The following is a 14,640-nucleotide window of genomic DNA, read 5'->3' on the forward strand; positions in this document are numbered from 1 at the left end:
AGAATTTTCTCTTAACATCTAGTCTAAATCCCCTCTGAGTCCCCTTCAAGTACTGAAAGGTTGCAATGTGGTCACCACAGAACCTTCTGTTCTGTAGGCTGAACAGCCCCAGCTCTCTCAGCCTTTCTTTGTAGGAGAGGTGCTCCAGCCCTCTGATCATCTTCGTTGCCCTCCTTTGGACCCATTCTAACAACTCCACATCCTTCTTGTGCCGGGGGCCCCACACCGGATTGCAGGACTCCAAGTGAGGCCTCACAAGGGAGGAGCAGAGGGGCACAACCACCTCCCTCCTCTGCTGCCCACCCCTCTGTTGATGCAGCCCAGCATGCCGTTGCCCTTCTGGTCTGCAAGCACGCACTGCTGGCTTGTGTCAAGCTTTTTGTCCACCAGAACCCCAAGTCCTTCTCTGCAGGGCTAGTCTCCATGAGTTCTTCTCCCAGTCCTCCCTCATGTTTGGGACTGCCCCAGCCCAGGCGATGGCAAGGGGTTTTGAACTTTAGTCTGACCTAATGGTTAATGACAATGACTCATTTTTTTCCTTGTAAAGGCGTTCACAATTTCACAACATTTTAGTGTGAATTTGAATAGGAAACCTCCTAGAACCCTTTATAAAGGACTTCCAAGGACTCATCCTGTTAGTACACCCTACTGAGATGATATAAGGTAAGAGTTAAATATCTCACTGGATGCTTATATAGATGCCAGAGACATATTTTGTCTTAAAATCAAAATGCCCTTATTTTTCTATTATATGCTATTTAGGTGCTAACTTAAAAAAATGCTTCAAAGTACTTTTGTGGTAAGAGTATCTATGCTGAGTTTTGTAGCTTCAGGTTGGTAGTGAAATTAAAATATGAAATAGAAATAACGTAGAAGTCAATAGATCACAAGTAGAAATTAAACAGATTTTAATTACAAATTAAATAAACATTAAAGTATGAAATAACAATGGAATAGAAATTGAAATACAAAATAGAAATTAAAGAAGAAATTGATAGAAATAGAAACTAAAATCTGAGTCTAATGTGGGAAAAAAGATCCTAAGTCACAAATACTTTTACATGTTTGTACTATCGTATTTCCTTCTGACTTCTTGGAACAGATCTCCATTCTTCTAGATGGAGATGAATTTGAACGAGCCAGAAGAAACAACTTTCATGGCATTTTAGAATTATTGTTTTTCAAATAGAACTTACACCTAGAAAACCATATCCTAGTCTTTTTATTTTTACTAGGTGGCCCTCCAACTCCGTCTCGGCACTGTGAAGTAAATTTTTCAAAGTATGATTCTGAACAGTGGTTTTTAATTTCACATTTCGAGACTAACCCTCTAGAAATCATAGCTATGGATGGTCTCTGGGGCTGTAAATCAGCCTCATCCCTGCTTCACTGCAGTCAGTTACGCTGAAGGGCCCTTTAGGACCTACCGTGGTATCACCGAGATAAGATTCTTATAATTCTCAAACATTGCTAAAAATCCTTTTCAATGTTTCCCTTCTTCCCTTTGTAGGGTGAATTAAGTCCAGCAAGAGCTCTAAGGTAGGCATCTTAGTGAGTTCTAATTAATTGCATTGTACTGATTTTTATCCCCCAACTTCATTTACCAGAATTAAACAAAAAAAAACAGCTTTAAAGACTATGCTGAGATATTTCTTTTGATGTGTAATGTCCTTTTCTTTGCCATTGTATTTGTTGAAAAATATCACGTTTTCATTTTGTATTTCTTCCCAACAATAAGCTTTCTCTTTGAAGCCAGAAATGAGATGAAAGGGAAGTTATTGTGTGGCTGTAGTGGTGCTACTTGGAGACTGCCCATTATTGTCAATACAGCTATCTCATAGCTGTTGGTGTCTTTGAGCATGGTCAGTGGGGGTTAACCTCTGAAAACAGAGGAGGGTGATTTAGACACCTGTTGCCTGTTTAGCTTGTCTGATTTTAACCAATAACTTGCAGAGTCTGCTTGGGGACTATTTTCTGAAAAGGATGGAGATGATAGAGCTGAAAGTGTGCCTTGGTCAATGCGTATTTCCCTACTGTTCCCAAAGTATGAAGCAGGGCTGATCAGAGAAAAGTCTCAAAAGCAGATTATCTGGTGATGGGAGTAGCAGGGGTTAGAGTTTCTGTGAATAAGGAAGTCTGGGGAATTGGTCTAGGATTTTCCTCTAAATGTGACAGAAAAATACCCTGCAGGTCTGGTCACCTTTGGAGAGTGTCCTTTGTCATCACAGCCAAAGGCAGATCACCCAGGATTAATCTACCTTTGAACAAGTGTATGTGCTTGTGGGAAATTCACCCTTGAAACTAATATTTATCTAATGAGAAATGTATAATTGATTGATCTGATTGACGTTCCTACCTGTATTGTGCAGCCCAGAGAATGGAGATGGAGACTGGAGGTGAAATTGCTATTGTGGGAATAGCATGCAACTTTCCTGGAGGTAGGTTTTGGGTAAATACAAAGCAGGATGCTGAATGAACATTGAAAAGCACCGTCACTTATTAAAGTTGAGCAATTCATGTAAAAGAACATGTACATGTAAAAGAATATATGTCTCCCTTACTTTTGTAGAATTCATTGCTTTGCTACTTGTAGGATCTTTTTAAAAGTTCACACTGTGGTGAGAATCAGTTGGTTTGAATTTGTCCCCTGAGGGCGAGACCTGCAGTTCTGGCTGTGGTCAGGGCATTGAGCTATGTACGTGAAACTCATGCAGACAGACTGGGTGTGTCAAGGGTGATTTGAGGTTTCTGCATTCTGAGATTAGATGGTAGGAGATATTTAGATAGCTGTGAGAGCTCCCTAGGTTCTTCTGCTGCTCTGAAGCTGTCAGTACTCTAGTAAAGCTCTATAAAATCTGCAGCAGCAGTCTCATACTGCAGCATTAAACGCTAAATTGGTTCAAGCCATTTTTTGGTGCAAACATCCCAGTAAAGAGCCTCTCTTCAGATACACTGTTCTTAGTTACATCTCCATGCAATACAAATGTGGGACACAGCGTGGATGCCGTGATAGCTGGTTTCAGGGCTAAGAGGATAGCATAGACATAGCCTCAGTGCCCATAGCTGGAGTTCTGGATCTCAACCACAGAATCATAGAATCATTTAGGTCAGAAAAGACCTTCATGATCATCAAATCCAACTATCAACATGACCTACCAAGTCCCATCACTTAACAGTGTCCCCTAGTGTCATGTCTACACGTCTCTTAAATGCGTCCAGGAATGGGGACCACTTCTCTGGGCAGCCCATTCCAATGTTTGACCACCCTCTCTGTGAAGAAAGTCTTCCTAATATCCAAACTAAACTTCCCCTGGAACAATGTGAGATTGTTCCCTTGTGTTCTATCACTTGTCACCTGAGGAACGAGACTGACACCTTCCTCGCTGAAACCTCATTTTACTTGACCATCTGGAGTCACTGCTGGCTCACTGCCAACTGGATTAAACTCCATTCACTGATTCTTTGGTGGCCAACTTGCTGGAGATATTTTACCTGCTTGGAAAAACATCTTAAAACTTCTTGCGTTTTACAGAAGTTAAGAATTTTGTGGGGTAACTTTACATTTAAGCATGAAGTGCTTAAGATCAGTCATTCCTTTCCATCCTTCTGTCACCAAAGAATACTCATTTCTTTATCCGTGGTGTTTCTTCTTCAGCAAATTAGTTATGTACATGGGAGTTCCATGTAGCATTCCGTGTACGTTTCTACATATACATGGAGAAAGGGAGCACATAATTTAATCTTCTTTGAAATATTTGTACAACAGGTGAAGGAATTGACAATTTCTGGAAAGTCCTGGAGGAAGGCCTAAACTGCACAGTAGAAATACCCCCAGAGAGGTTTGACACCAAAGAGTGGTATGATCCAGACAGTAACAAGCCAGGAAAATCATGCACAACACGCGCTGCTCTTCTCAATGAGTAAGTCTGCTCCTGTGCTGTGGCACAGACTTTTTCTGTAACGAGGCGAATGCGTCCAGCCTTTCGGAGAGTACAAGCCACAGGGAGACCTTACAAATTGGACCTAGGAACAGGTTTTCTTTTATGACAGGTTTTCTCACATGACAAACTTGCAGTTATCAATTTGCAGGAGCTCCTGTTATATGCCATTTATGAGCACATTTATTCACAGGCCACATAGGATCTTTGGTTGCATAATCCAACTTGTAAGTTCATCGTGTCTTGAGATGTCACCTGTCACACAGCGGACGTGTATGCATTTTGGGTATACACAAGTACAAGTGCACTATGCACGAGGTGGTATGTACCAGATCTGAGGTGGGCTACAGCCTGCCAGAGAATTTGTATGTCCACTTATGGACTCTGGAGGAAGGTGGCAGAGTATGGACTCTGAGCTATATGAACTGCCTGGTGAGTCTTGTCTGGCTCCAGACTGAAGGTTGGCCAGCTCTGCTGGACCTTAGGACCTAATCCTGTGCTGGCTTTAATTTAAATGAAGGTGTGAGAATTTAGAGACAAAATAAGAAAGTCTGCTTGCTAGATGGTCAAGAAAGGGATGTTATGCTTGATTGGAGTGTTACACTTGCTTGTAAACCTGAACTATTCATAATTTAATAATAATCCTGCTTTTACTTAGTCTCATACTGTTACGTATTCAAAAATAAACTTTTTTTGTTATTCACTCCTTTTATTTGAGCCAGTCCTTTATCATACTGGGGGATTATGTATATATAAATACCAGGTAAAGATCCTAGTGTACAGAGAAGACATGGAGAAGGAACCTGCAGTATGTATCCCTTTAGTTGTGCCCTGATGTCTCATGTGAAATTATATCAGAGATATGAGCACAGCTGTATGAGGGATATTGCTAGTGCTAAGAATATCAAGCTACAGTCAGATCAGCATAAGTGTCTTTAGTTTTAAATCCACATTTCCTGAAAATCCTCATGCCTTTTTTCCAATTAGAAGCTGACATGCACAGAAGTAATCTTATTGGCTGCTGAGAATAACATTTAACAGTTTTACACTTAGCAAAACTTAACAGTTTTGGATTGTAAGACCCAGAATTACTTAAGAAAATAGTCTCCTATTAGATATTTAATTTTCCACTGAAATCAAGAAAAGACGGAAGGCCATATGAATGTCATCGTAGGATACAACATTGAGTCTGGCTTTGGTTGTATGAAAGTGTGGGCTTATGGCCCCCACACATAAACACATAAAATATTTTACATTTATTTTAAATTTCTAATTAGAGTGGTATGGGCATCTCTTGGAAGCATCTGAGCTGGTCCCATATCTATTGGTTTTAAACTAGAAAGCCATTGGTCTACATTGCCTTTATATAACTTAGAAGACAATAGCTATTTAAAATTTGTTGCCTATGATGACATTGCAGAAGAGTCTTACTCTGCCAATTTTCATTATTTTCATTATTTTCATTATTATTTTCATTATTTTCATTATTTTCATAATGAAGGAGTCCTATCGGTACCAGTGGGATAATTCACCAGTGTGAATAAGAATTTTGAGGGGTGGCCTTAGAACTCTGAAATGTGGAATAGTTGATAAAAGTACATATCTTGTGGCAGGAAATTGGCATCCTTGGCCTATAATCTTTTCCTTCTGAATTTCACAAATAGGAACTGTGGTTTCAACATCACTTAGGTCTTTGCTTTTCATGACATTACAAAAAATGCATACTTTGGATCTAGAAATAAATGCATGTTGTATACATATTGTACCATTTTCTAAGAGATTTCTACTTTTAACAGATTTAATACATTTGACAACCACCTGTTTGGAATTAATAACATGGAAGCTGAAGCGATGGATCCGCAACAGAAGTTACTGGTAGAATGCACATACAAAGCACTGGAAGATGCAGGAGTACCTGTTGAAGTCATCAGTGGCACCAAAACAGGTGTTTTTATTGGTAAGAACATTTCACGGTGAATAATGTCCATTTTAACCTCATAAAGAATGGAATGCCCCTTTGTAAAATTTATATGTATCTCTGGCATTGGAGAACTTAAGGCTACAGTACTATGACACAACTGGTTATTTTTGGTGGAGAAAGAGTATTAGGCTAGTCTAGAAGATCATCATATAATTAATGTATGTACTGTTAGGTGTCTGTGTCTGTGTTAGTGTCTTGCAGCACTGAAGTTGATGCAGGAAAAAGTTAAACTGTCCACCTAGACCAACCCTTGCCAGGACTGATACTCTCAACTCAGACCGATGACATCTTGATGTTTTGCAGTATAACGGTGGTTAAGGTGTTGTAGAGGTTAAGATCCTTTGAAACCAGCAGAAATTCTCATGTAAATAGTAGCATGCTACCAAGGTGCACTTGTCCAAGTGCCGATTGTGTCAAGAAGCTAGCCTGTTTTTGCTGGTGTAAATGTGTGTCTGTTTTAAGAGGAGTTCTCTGGGATAGTTAGGCTGATGAAACTACAGAGACAAACTCTTAGATTGCCTCTGAGTCTCGGACATGCTCTCCTTACACAGTACACCTACTTTGAATAAGCATACTGCATTTTCCACACATGCCTATAGACTCGAGATCCCCTGTACTCCAAGCATGTGTGTTCCAGAGAGAGGAAATGACTTCTTTCAGAGGCACAGGCCTTGTTCTTTTCTCTTACTGCTTTGCTTAGTGGATCACAGCAAGTGAAACCAACCTTGCTTAAACTGAGATACAAGGGTCTAAACAGGCTACACACACCTTAACTGTGTCATACAATGAGCTAAGCAAGCAGAACAGACCTGTCATTTTTCCAGGTGAAAAAAAAAAAATCATGTGTTAGGTATATTTGTGTAAGCTGGGTCCAGTGGAAATTGCTGGGAGTCTGGCCTTTGTTTTGGGTAGAAGCAAAATATCACCACAGCAGTCCTAATGCTATGTAGGTTAATACTGAAACAGAAAAACAAAATCATTGTCAAGCTCAGAGCTGTACATCCCTTTTGTTTGCTCAGGGTAATGTGACATATATTTGATATTTTTATAGGTCTTATGAATCGAGACTATGAAATCATAACAAGCAGATCATCAGAAGAAATAAATCATTATGCTGGTACAGGAACAGCAATGAGCATAGCTGCTAACCGGGTGTCCTACACGTTTAATCTGACGGGACCATCACTGACAATTGACACTGCCTGTTCATCCTTTCTTTTTGCTCTACACTATGCCTTGCGAGCAATTAAATCAGGTAATGGGACTGAAGAGATGGTAGGCAAAGAAATTAGGATTGATACTTCATATTTTAAAATAGCTTCAGTGAATTAATAAAACTTTCTGCAGATGCATCTTTACTGATAGAGAACTAAAAGATTCTAGTGCCTCAGAAATATCCACCGTACCTGTAGAAGAAAACCTATAAGGAATAGTGTTACTTTCTTAACCATATCCTGATGTAGTTTTAGAGATCTGTATTGGGTACTTTTTCAATGATGTACCTCAGTGACAGATTCCAATCCTGAAAATTAAAATATCTCAAAGAATTGTTAGTATTATTAATAGAGTCTGTCTATAATAACGGTCTTTTCAATCCATTAACTTAAAGGTAATTAAAATGTTTCTGTCTATCATCTTGGAAGTCTCAACATGACTATGTTTCTGCTTTATTCCAGGAGATTGTGAAGCAGCTATTTGTGGTGGTGTAAACTGCATAATAGAGCCCTGCACCTTTGTATCTCTCAGTAAAGCAAAAATGATCTCTCCGGAGGGAATAAGTAAACCCTTCTCTAAAAAGGCAGATGGCTATGGAAGGGGAGAAGGCTGCGGTGTTGTTTTCCTCAAACCACTGAAAAAGGTAAGATTGTGAAGTAGCCTAAAAGAAGACTGGTTGCTTTCTTGAATTTTGTATTTCCCAGTCTAATAATTACTCCAGAAAAAGGCTTTTCCAAGTCAAGCTTAATATTAATATTAAGAAAACATTTATGCACTTCCCCTAGCATGGGAAAGACATCACAAGCTTAAAAGTTAGTATTACCGTCTGTCTGTTCTTGATTCTTTTGTCCTATACAGAAAAAGCATGCGATTATTAAAGGTAATTTTCTCTTCCTGTGAAACAGGCAATGGAAGACTTCAGCAAAATCTGGGGTGTTATAAATATCAGTGCAGTAAATCAGAATGGTAGGTCTATAACTCCAATCACAAGGCCATCTCAAATAGAGCAAGAGAACTTACTGCGCAGCATTTATGAAACTCATGTCAACCCCTCCATTGTGCAGTATATTGAAGCACACGGTACAGGAACTGCTGCTGGAGACCCTACTGAAGCTGCAAGCCTAGGTAGTGTCATTTGTAAAAACAGATCTTCACAAGTTCCCACTCTGAAAATTGGTTCAGTGAAAGGAAATATTGGCCACACAGAATCAGCTGCTGGAGCAGCAGGGTTAATCAAAGTGCTTCTGATGATGCATCACGGAAAGATTGTTCCATCTTTGCATTACTCAAAGGAGATGAGCAGCATTGATACAGAGAAGTTAAACCTTGCAGTTCCCACAAGTGTTGAGCCCTGGGAAGACTCCGGTGAGTACGGAAGGGTAGCTGGCATCAACTGCTTTGGATTTGGAGGAACCAATGCCCACGTTGTAGTCAGGCAGGTTAAGCAGCCAGAGCCTCTTCCTGCCTTTAAGAGGCCACTGGAATTAGTTCTGCTGTCTGCAGCATCTACTAAGTCCCTTCAGATGACAATCGCCGATACAGCTGACCAGCTGAGCACGAGAAACTCCATAACTCTCCCAAGCCTGGCCTATACGTCTGCCTGCAGAAGAAGCCATGCCAACTACAGGTACCGAAAAGCATTTGTCACAAACTCTCTCCAACACTTGCAGCAAGAGGTTATGTCAGCAAGAAGCACTGAATTTGCCATGTCAAAGGTGGAGCCACAGCTGGTGTTTGTGTTCTGTGGCAATGGTGTAACACTGAAGGAGTTCAGTGAGGCAATGCTGAGCTCAGAGCCAGTGTTCAGGGACAAGTGTAAGGAAGTAGAAGCGCTCTTTCAGAAACACGCCCCCATCAGCATCCTGCCAGCAAAAGGCCGCAGCTCGAAGGAGTTATTGAATCCAGAACTCTCCCAGCCCATGCTTTTCACCTTGCAGGTTGCCCTAGCTTCCCTTCTGAAGTACTGGGGCATTAAGCCAGTAGCTGCTGTTGGCCACTCGGTGGGGGAAATTGCAGCAGCGCATTTTGCTGGCTACCTTTCCCTGGCAGATGCTGTCAAAGTGATTTATCACCGGAGCAGGCTGCAGGCAAAGACTCCCAGTGGCAGGATGTTGGTGGTTGGAAACATCCCTGTTCAAGAGATAGCTGAATGTCTGCATCCCTATTCAGGAAAGGTGTGCATTGCAGCTTTCAACAGCCCAATTACGTGCACCTTGTCTGGAAATCCGGACGCTGTGGATGCGGTCCAGAAAGATTTAGCTCAAACATTCAGCCAAAGAAACATCTTTCTTCATGTTTTAAATGTCCCAGCTGCCTACCACAGCCCCAGCATGGATATGATACTTGGGGAGTTGGAAGAGACCATACAGCCTTTAGAAAAACAGAAGGGGGAAATTGAAGTAATTTCAACGCTGACTGGGATGGCTGCTTCTGCAAATGACTTCATTCAGGGCAAATTCTGGGCCCGGCATACTCGCGAGCCTGTTGCTTTCACTCAAGCCATAGAAACTGCAGCTAGAGACAGGGAAAATGTGGTGTTTGTGGAAATAAGTCCTCACCGAGCATTGCAGCGAAGCATAAAAGAAACTCTAGGGAAAGCCACTCCTGTGTTCTCTTCTTTGCAGTCTGATGTGGAGTATCAGACACTCTTTAGCCTGGTAGGAAATCTGTTTGAGCTGGGATATAACCCCAACTGGCAGCACTTTTATAATGGCTATCAAAGTGTTCCAGTGGCCATTCCACGGTACCAATTTGATCGTAAAAAATTCACCTCTCCAGCTACCCGTCCACAAGCAAACCAAAGAAGTGTCAGCTCCAGTCATCCTTTGATTTATGACATGAACAGTGACAACACAGAATTTGGCTGCCTGCTCTCTCAGGACACGACATCCTACTTGTACGAGCATAAGAACAACGGTGTGGCTTTAGTCCCTGGTGCTTTTTATGTAGAGCTTGGTCTGTCCTGTGTGATGAGCAGCTCAAGACCTAAAGTGCCTCTGAGTACTTGCCAGTTGAGTATCAGCTTTTCAGCACCGTGTGTTCTCACACAGAATTCCCAAGTCTTGAATATCAAGCTGAGTCCAGATAACGTAGTGACAGCCTTTGAGATACTCTCGTCCTCCAATGCAGTTTATGCTTCAGGCCAAGTTACAAAAATGTCTGATGCTGTTGTGGAAGAAAGCAGCATCTCCTTCCAAGACGTCTATCAGAGATGCAGTTCAGTGATTAGCACAGAGGAGGTTTATGAAGCACTGTCTCAGGTTGGCTTTCAGTACGGCTCCATATTCAGGCAGCTCAGCGATGTGCATTATTGCCAAGAACTAAAGGAAGCTATAACAAGCATAAAGGTGAACAAGGAGACTGTCCAAGAGATGCACAGCTACTGTATTCATCCAGTGCTGCTAGACTGTTTTCTGCAGATGACTGCTGTCATGACCTCAAAGACGTTCCAGTCCAGAGCAGGCTTTCCATCAGGGATAGGCAGCCTGGTGGTGCTCCGACCGCTGGAGGAAGAAATGATGATTTATATGAGAACAAGTAAATCCATTGGGAACTGCTTAGAGGTCTGCGGATGCTTCATGGACAAACACGGCTCCGTTTTGGCTGAACTCAAACGTGTTGCCATCACTTTCATGAAGCAAGCATCTTCCAGAGACAACGAGTTCATGTTTGAAAACAAGTGGGTAGAAGTCACTTCTTCACAGGTGATCGGACATCTAGGTGCAACGCCCAGAGTCCTAGTGTTTGCTGACAAACTGGGGATAGCTGAACAGCTCAAAAAATACTTGCATCCTGATTCTGGATATGTTATGTACGAGGACTGGGAAGCCCTCTTGGAAGTCCACAGAGAGAATAAAATAAAAGCAGAAGTCAAGGATTATGATGAAATTCTGTTCTTGTGGGGAATTCAAAAGTTAAATGAAGAGTTCCCAAGCAAAATGGTAGACCAACTGGCAAAGTGTTGTGAAGCCTATCGCCAAGTTATTGTGGCATTAAGAGAGAAGAGGTCCCGCTGTTCAATCAGAGTTATCAGCTACAGAACGACAGAAAGAAATGTAGACCACATTAACTGTGCGTTTGCACTCTATGGCATGACCAGAACTTGTATTGTTGAAGTTCCAGAAATTACATTTCAGCTAATTGACCTCAGCTCTTCCAGCTCCCTGGACATCTCAGCGTTATCAGACATTCTTATCAAATACAGAGGTGAGGAATACCCAGAACTTTACATCAACTCAGGAGAGTTTATGTGACTGAAGTCAGGCGCACACCATTTGTAGATTCAGATTACAGCCAACCTGTAAGGTCTCTCCATAATTCAGAAACGTTCACTTTGTACACTGCTGATCCGTACACAGCCAAAGACTTGTCTGCTGAGTTGTCCACCAGCACTGCTACTCAGCTTGAAAAACAGAGCATTGAAATTCAAGTGGATAAAGTGTGTCTCCACTCAGAAGATTATTTTCCTATTAGCGTTTCTAGTCGGAACTTTGGTAATACACTGTACTGGAATTCCCAAGCAATAGACAAACACAGACTTTTAGCTCTTGATTGCAGTGGCACTGTAACAGCAATAGGTGTTGATGTGAAGAAAGTTAAAGTTGGAGATCAAGTGGTTTCATGTTATCCAGCTGCTGCATCATCCAGAATTCAGATTCCAGGAACAGTTTGCTTCAATGTAAAGAAATTCCCTTGCTTTCAGAATGTTCCTTGTGTGTCATACTTTATAATTGCATGGGAAATCTTAAGTCAGAGGTTACCCAAGGGGAAACATGGCAGAATTTTGGGTATTATTTCGAAAGAGCCATCGTCAGTTTTGTGCCAAGTTCTTTCTGCAGCAGCAGAAGAGATGGGCTGGAAAGTAGTATTTGCAAGGCCGTCTCCCAGTGAGTTCCAGTATATAAATTCATGTCATGCCCTTGTTGTTCTTCCTCCAGTACATAGACTGTCTCAGCAGGATTTGGCCCACATGAACTTTCTTAAAGATGTGGTGGTAGTATGTGGCAATCAACAGTCAGAATGTATTCAGAATGTCAGTGGATTTGATCATGAAAATATCAGCTTTCACATCCTCACACTTAGCAGCATTTTCCAGAAAGCATCTCTAAAGGAATTGCAAAAGACTATGCACGCGTGGCTCAGTTCAATAGATATGAAACGGTTTAAATCTCTGCCAGCTTCTGTTTTTCAACAAAAGGAGAACTTTGAAAGTGTGCACTCTCTGGCCTCATATTTTACATGCAAATCTGTCCCACTTGCTGTACTGAGAAGGCAGAGGAACATCACCATGGTTTCAGATATACCGGTGTATGAACCCCAGAAGCAGATATTTAAGCAGAATGCTGTTTATGTAGTAGCAGGGGGTCTCACTGGACTTGGCTTTGAAACTGTGAAATTTATTGCCAAGAATGGAGGAGGGTGTATTGCAATACTTTCCAGGAAAAATCCAAGTAATGAGAAGCAAGAAGAGATGAAGGCTTTGCAGCAGCAGTATGAAGGGAGCAAAATAGTGTTTGTGCAGTGTGATATTACTTCAGCCAATGAAGTTGAGAAAGCTTTCCAGTCCATTGTAAAACTATTTGTAGGCAGTCCAATCAAAGGTGTCTTTCAAAGTGCTGTGGTTTTGCACGATGGTCGGCTTGAAGTTCTGAAGCTGGCTGACTTTCAGAAAGTTCTGAGCCCAAAAGTGGCAGGGACCGTAAATCTTCACTGGGCTACCAAAGGCCATGAGCTTGACTACTTTGTGTGCTACTCCTCTGTTACTTCCTTTCTGGGAAATGCCACGCAGGCAAACTATGCAGCTGCAAACTCTTTCCTAGATGTCTTCTGCCTCTACAGGAGGAACTGTGGGCTTTCAGGCCAATCCATTAACTGGGGTGCTTTGAACCTCGGCATATTGTTCAATCAAGACCAGATTCAGAACATTCTGGCATCCAAGGGCATAGATGTCCTCCAAGTGCATGAAATTCATGAGTATCTCAGGAAGAGCTTACTTACAAATAACCCACAGCAAGCTGTTGTCAAGTTCAATTTTCAAACTTTATTTAATCACGTTTTTACTCGGATTTTATCACTCAATAATCGCTTCAGGTCACTTAGGTCAGAAGAATTCAGGAACAAGCCTGAAATATCTGTGAAAACTCAAGACCAAGGTCCTGCTTTAGTCAAGTCTGAAGACTATATTACCTCACTGGTGAGTGAGCTCACTGGATTGACCCCAGACGAACTAACCATGAATACACTTCTTTCATCATTAGGCATAGACTCTATGTTAGCTATGACAATTCAGAACCGCGTCTTTCAAGAAAGAAAGGTGGACATACCTCTCCTGAAACTGCTCGATCCTCACACCACTCTGTCAAGTTTAGTAGTAGTTTTAGGAGATGCAACCAATGCAGATGAAATTGTTGAGATAAAAGGGTCTGCAGATGATAGAACAGAACATGGGAGCTGGCTATAGGAATCTTCTCATCCAGGAATGCCCACTGAAGAATTGTGTATTTTTCAGCATAACTGGACCCTTTGTAGTATCTCAGAATATGTTATTGCAAAGACAAGGTAGAACATCTGGTTATGCTGAATGTATTCTTCTGCGTTGACCTAGAAAACCCATCACTGGTTTCTTCAGCTGTTGCACTATAGCTTTATTACTTTCAGTCAACAGCATGACTTGTTCTTTTCAATATCTTTTACCTTTGTTTTCAGTATTTTTAACTGGAATTTGGTAAACTAATACGTACACAGTTATTTGGTAATTTTGTATATGAAAGGCACATTGCATATTTTTAACCATATTAAAATCTTGATGAAAATGATGAATTCACCATTCTAACTGATGATTGTCTATGTAAAGTAACATTGTATTATCACAATTCTTTGTCATTATTATAGTTTTAATGTATGAAAAAAATTTGATGATTATTAAATATGTATAAAATGAGCATATTTAAAACACTCTTTTAGATGTGAATTTAAAAGGTTTCTTTCAAAAAAAAAAATCCTTTATATTTTCCTTATATTGTGTCTGCAAAAATGTTAACAAAAATGTCAGTACAATAACCATTTTTGTTAGTCCTCTTTCATGAAAGACCAAAAAATAAACAAGAATAGTCCAAAAATTCATAAAGCAAAACCTCAAGTGTACCTCTGTCCTATTTTATTTTTTGTCCTTCCCCACTCTCCAAGTTTAGATGTTCCTAGTCATATAACAGCTGCCTTTACTTTACACCAAAAAGAAAATATCAACTTTTCCCCAAAGATGCTGGAGGAAGCATTTTCTGTAATCTATTAAAATGAGAACAGGGTCCTTGTGTTGTTTCTCTATGTTATACCTAATTCCCATTCCTCTCTCAGATGTTCCTGGCAGTTCCAGCAGTTTTCCCTAGTGCATGGAGCATCCAGTTGTACCCTAACACAGGGACAGCACAGCACCTGGCTGGGAAGGAAGGGGACCTCTGAAATAACAGAACCAAGGCATGGTTTGCTTGCTTCGTTAAGGAGCACTGA

At 41.0% G+C, this 14,640-nt stretch overlaps 1 pseudogene; it reads left to right on the top strand.

Moving 5' to 3' along the window:
• The first annotated feature begins 542 nt into the window (after nt 1–542).
• LOC119716063 (uncharacterized) lies at nt 543–14,272 on the top strand (annotated as a pseudogene).
• The last annotated feature ends 368 nt before the right edge of the window (nt 14,273–14,640 follow it).

This window comes from Anas platyrhynchos, chromosome 2 (genome assembly GCF_047663525.1).
Source record: "Anas platyrhynchos isolate ZD024472 breed Pekin duck chromosome 2, IASCAAS_PekinDuck_T2T, whole genome shotgun sequence".
Taxonomy (NCBI): domain Eukaryota; kingdom Metazoa; phylum Chordata; class Aves; order Anseriformes; family Anatidae; genus Anas; species Anas platyrhynchos.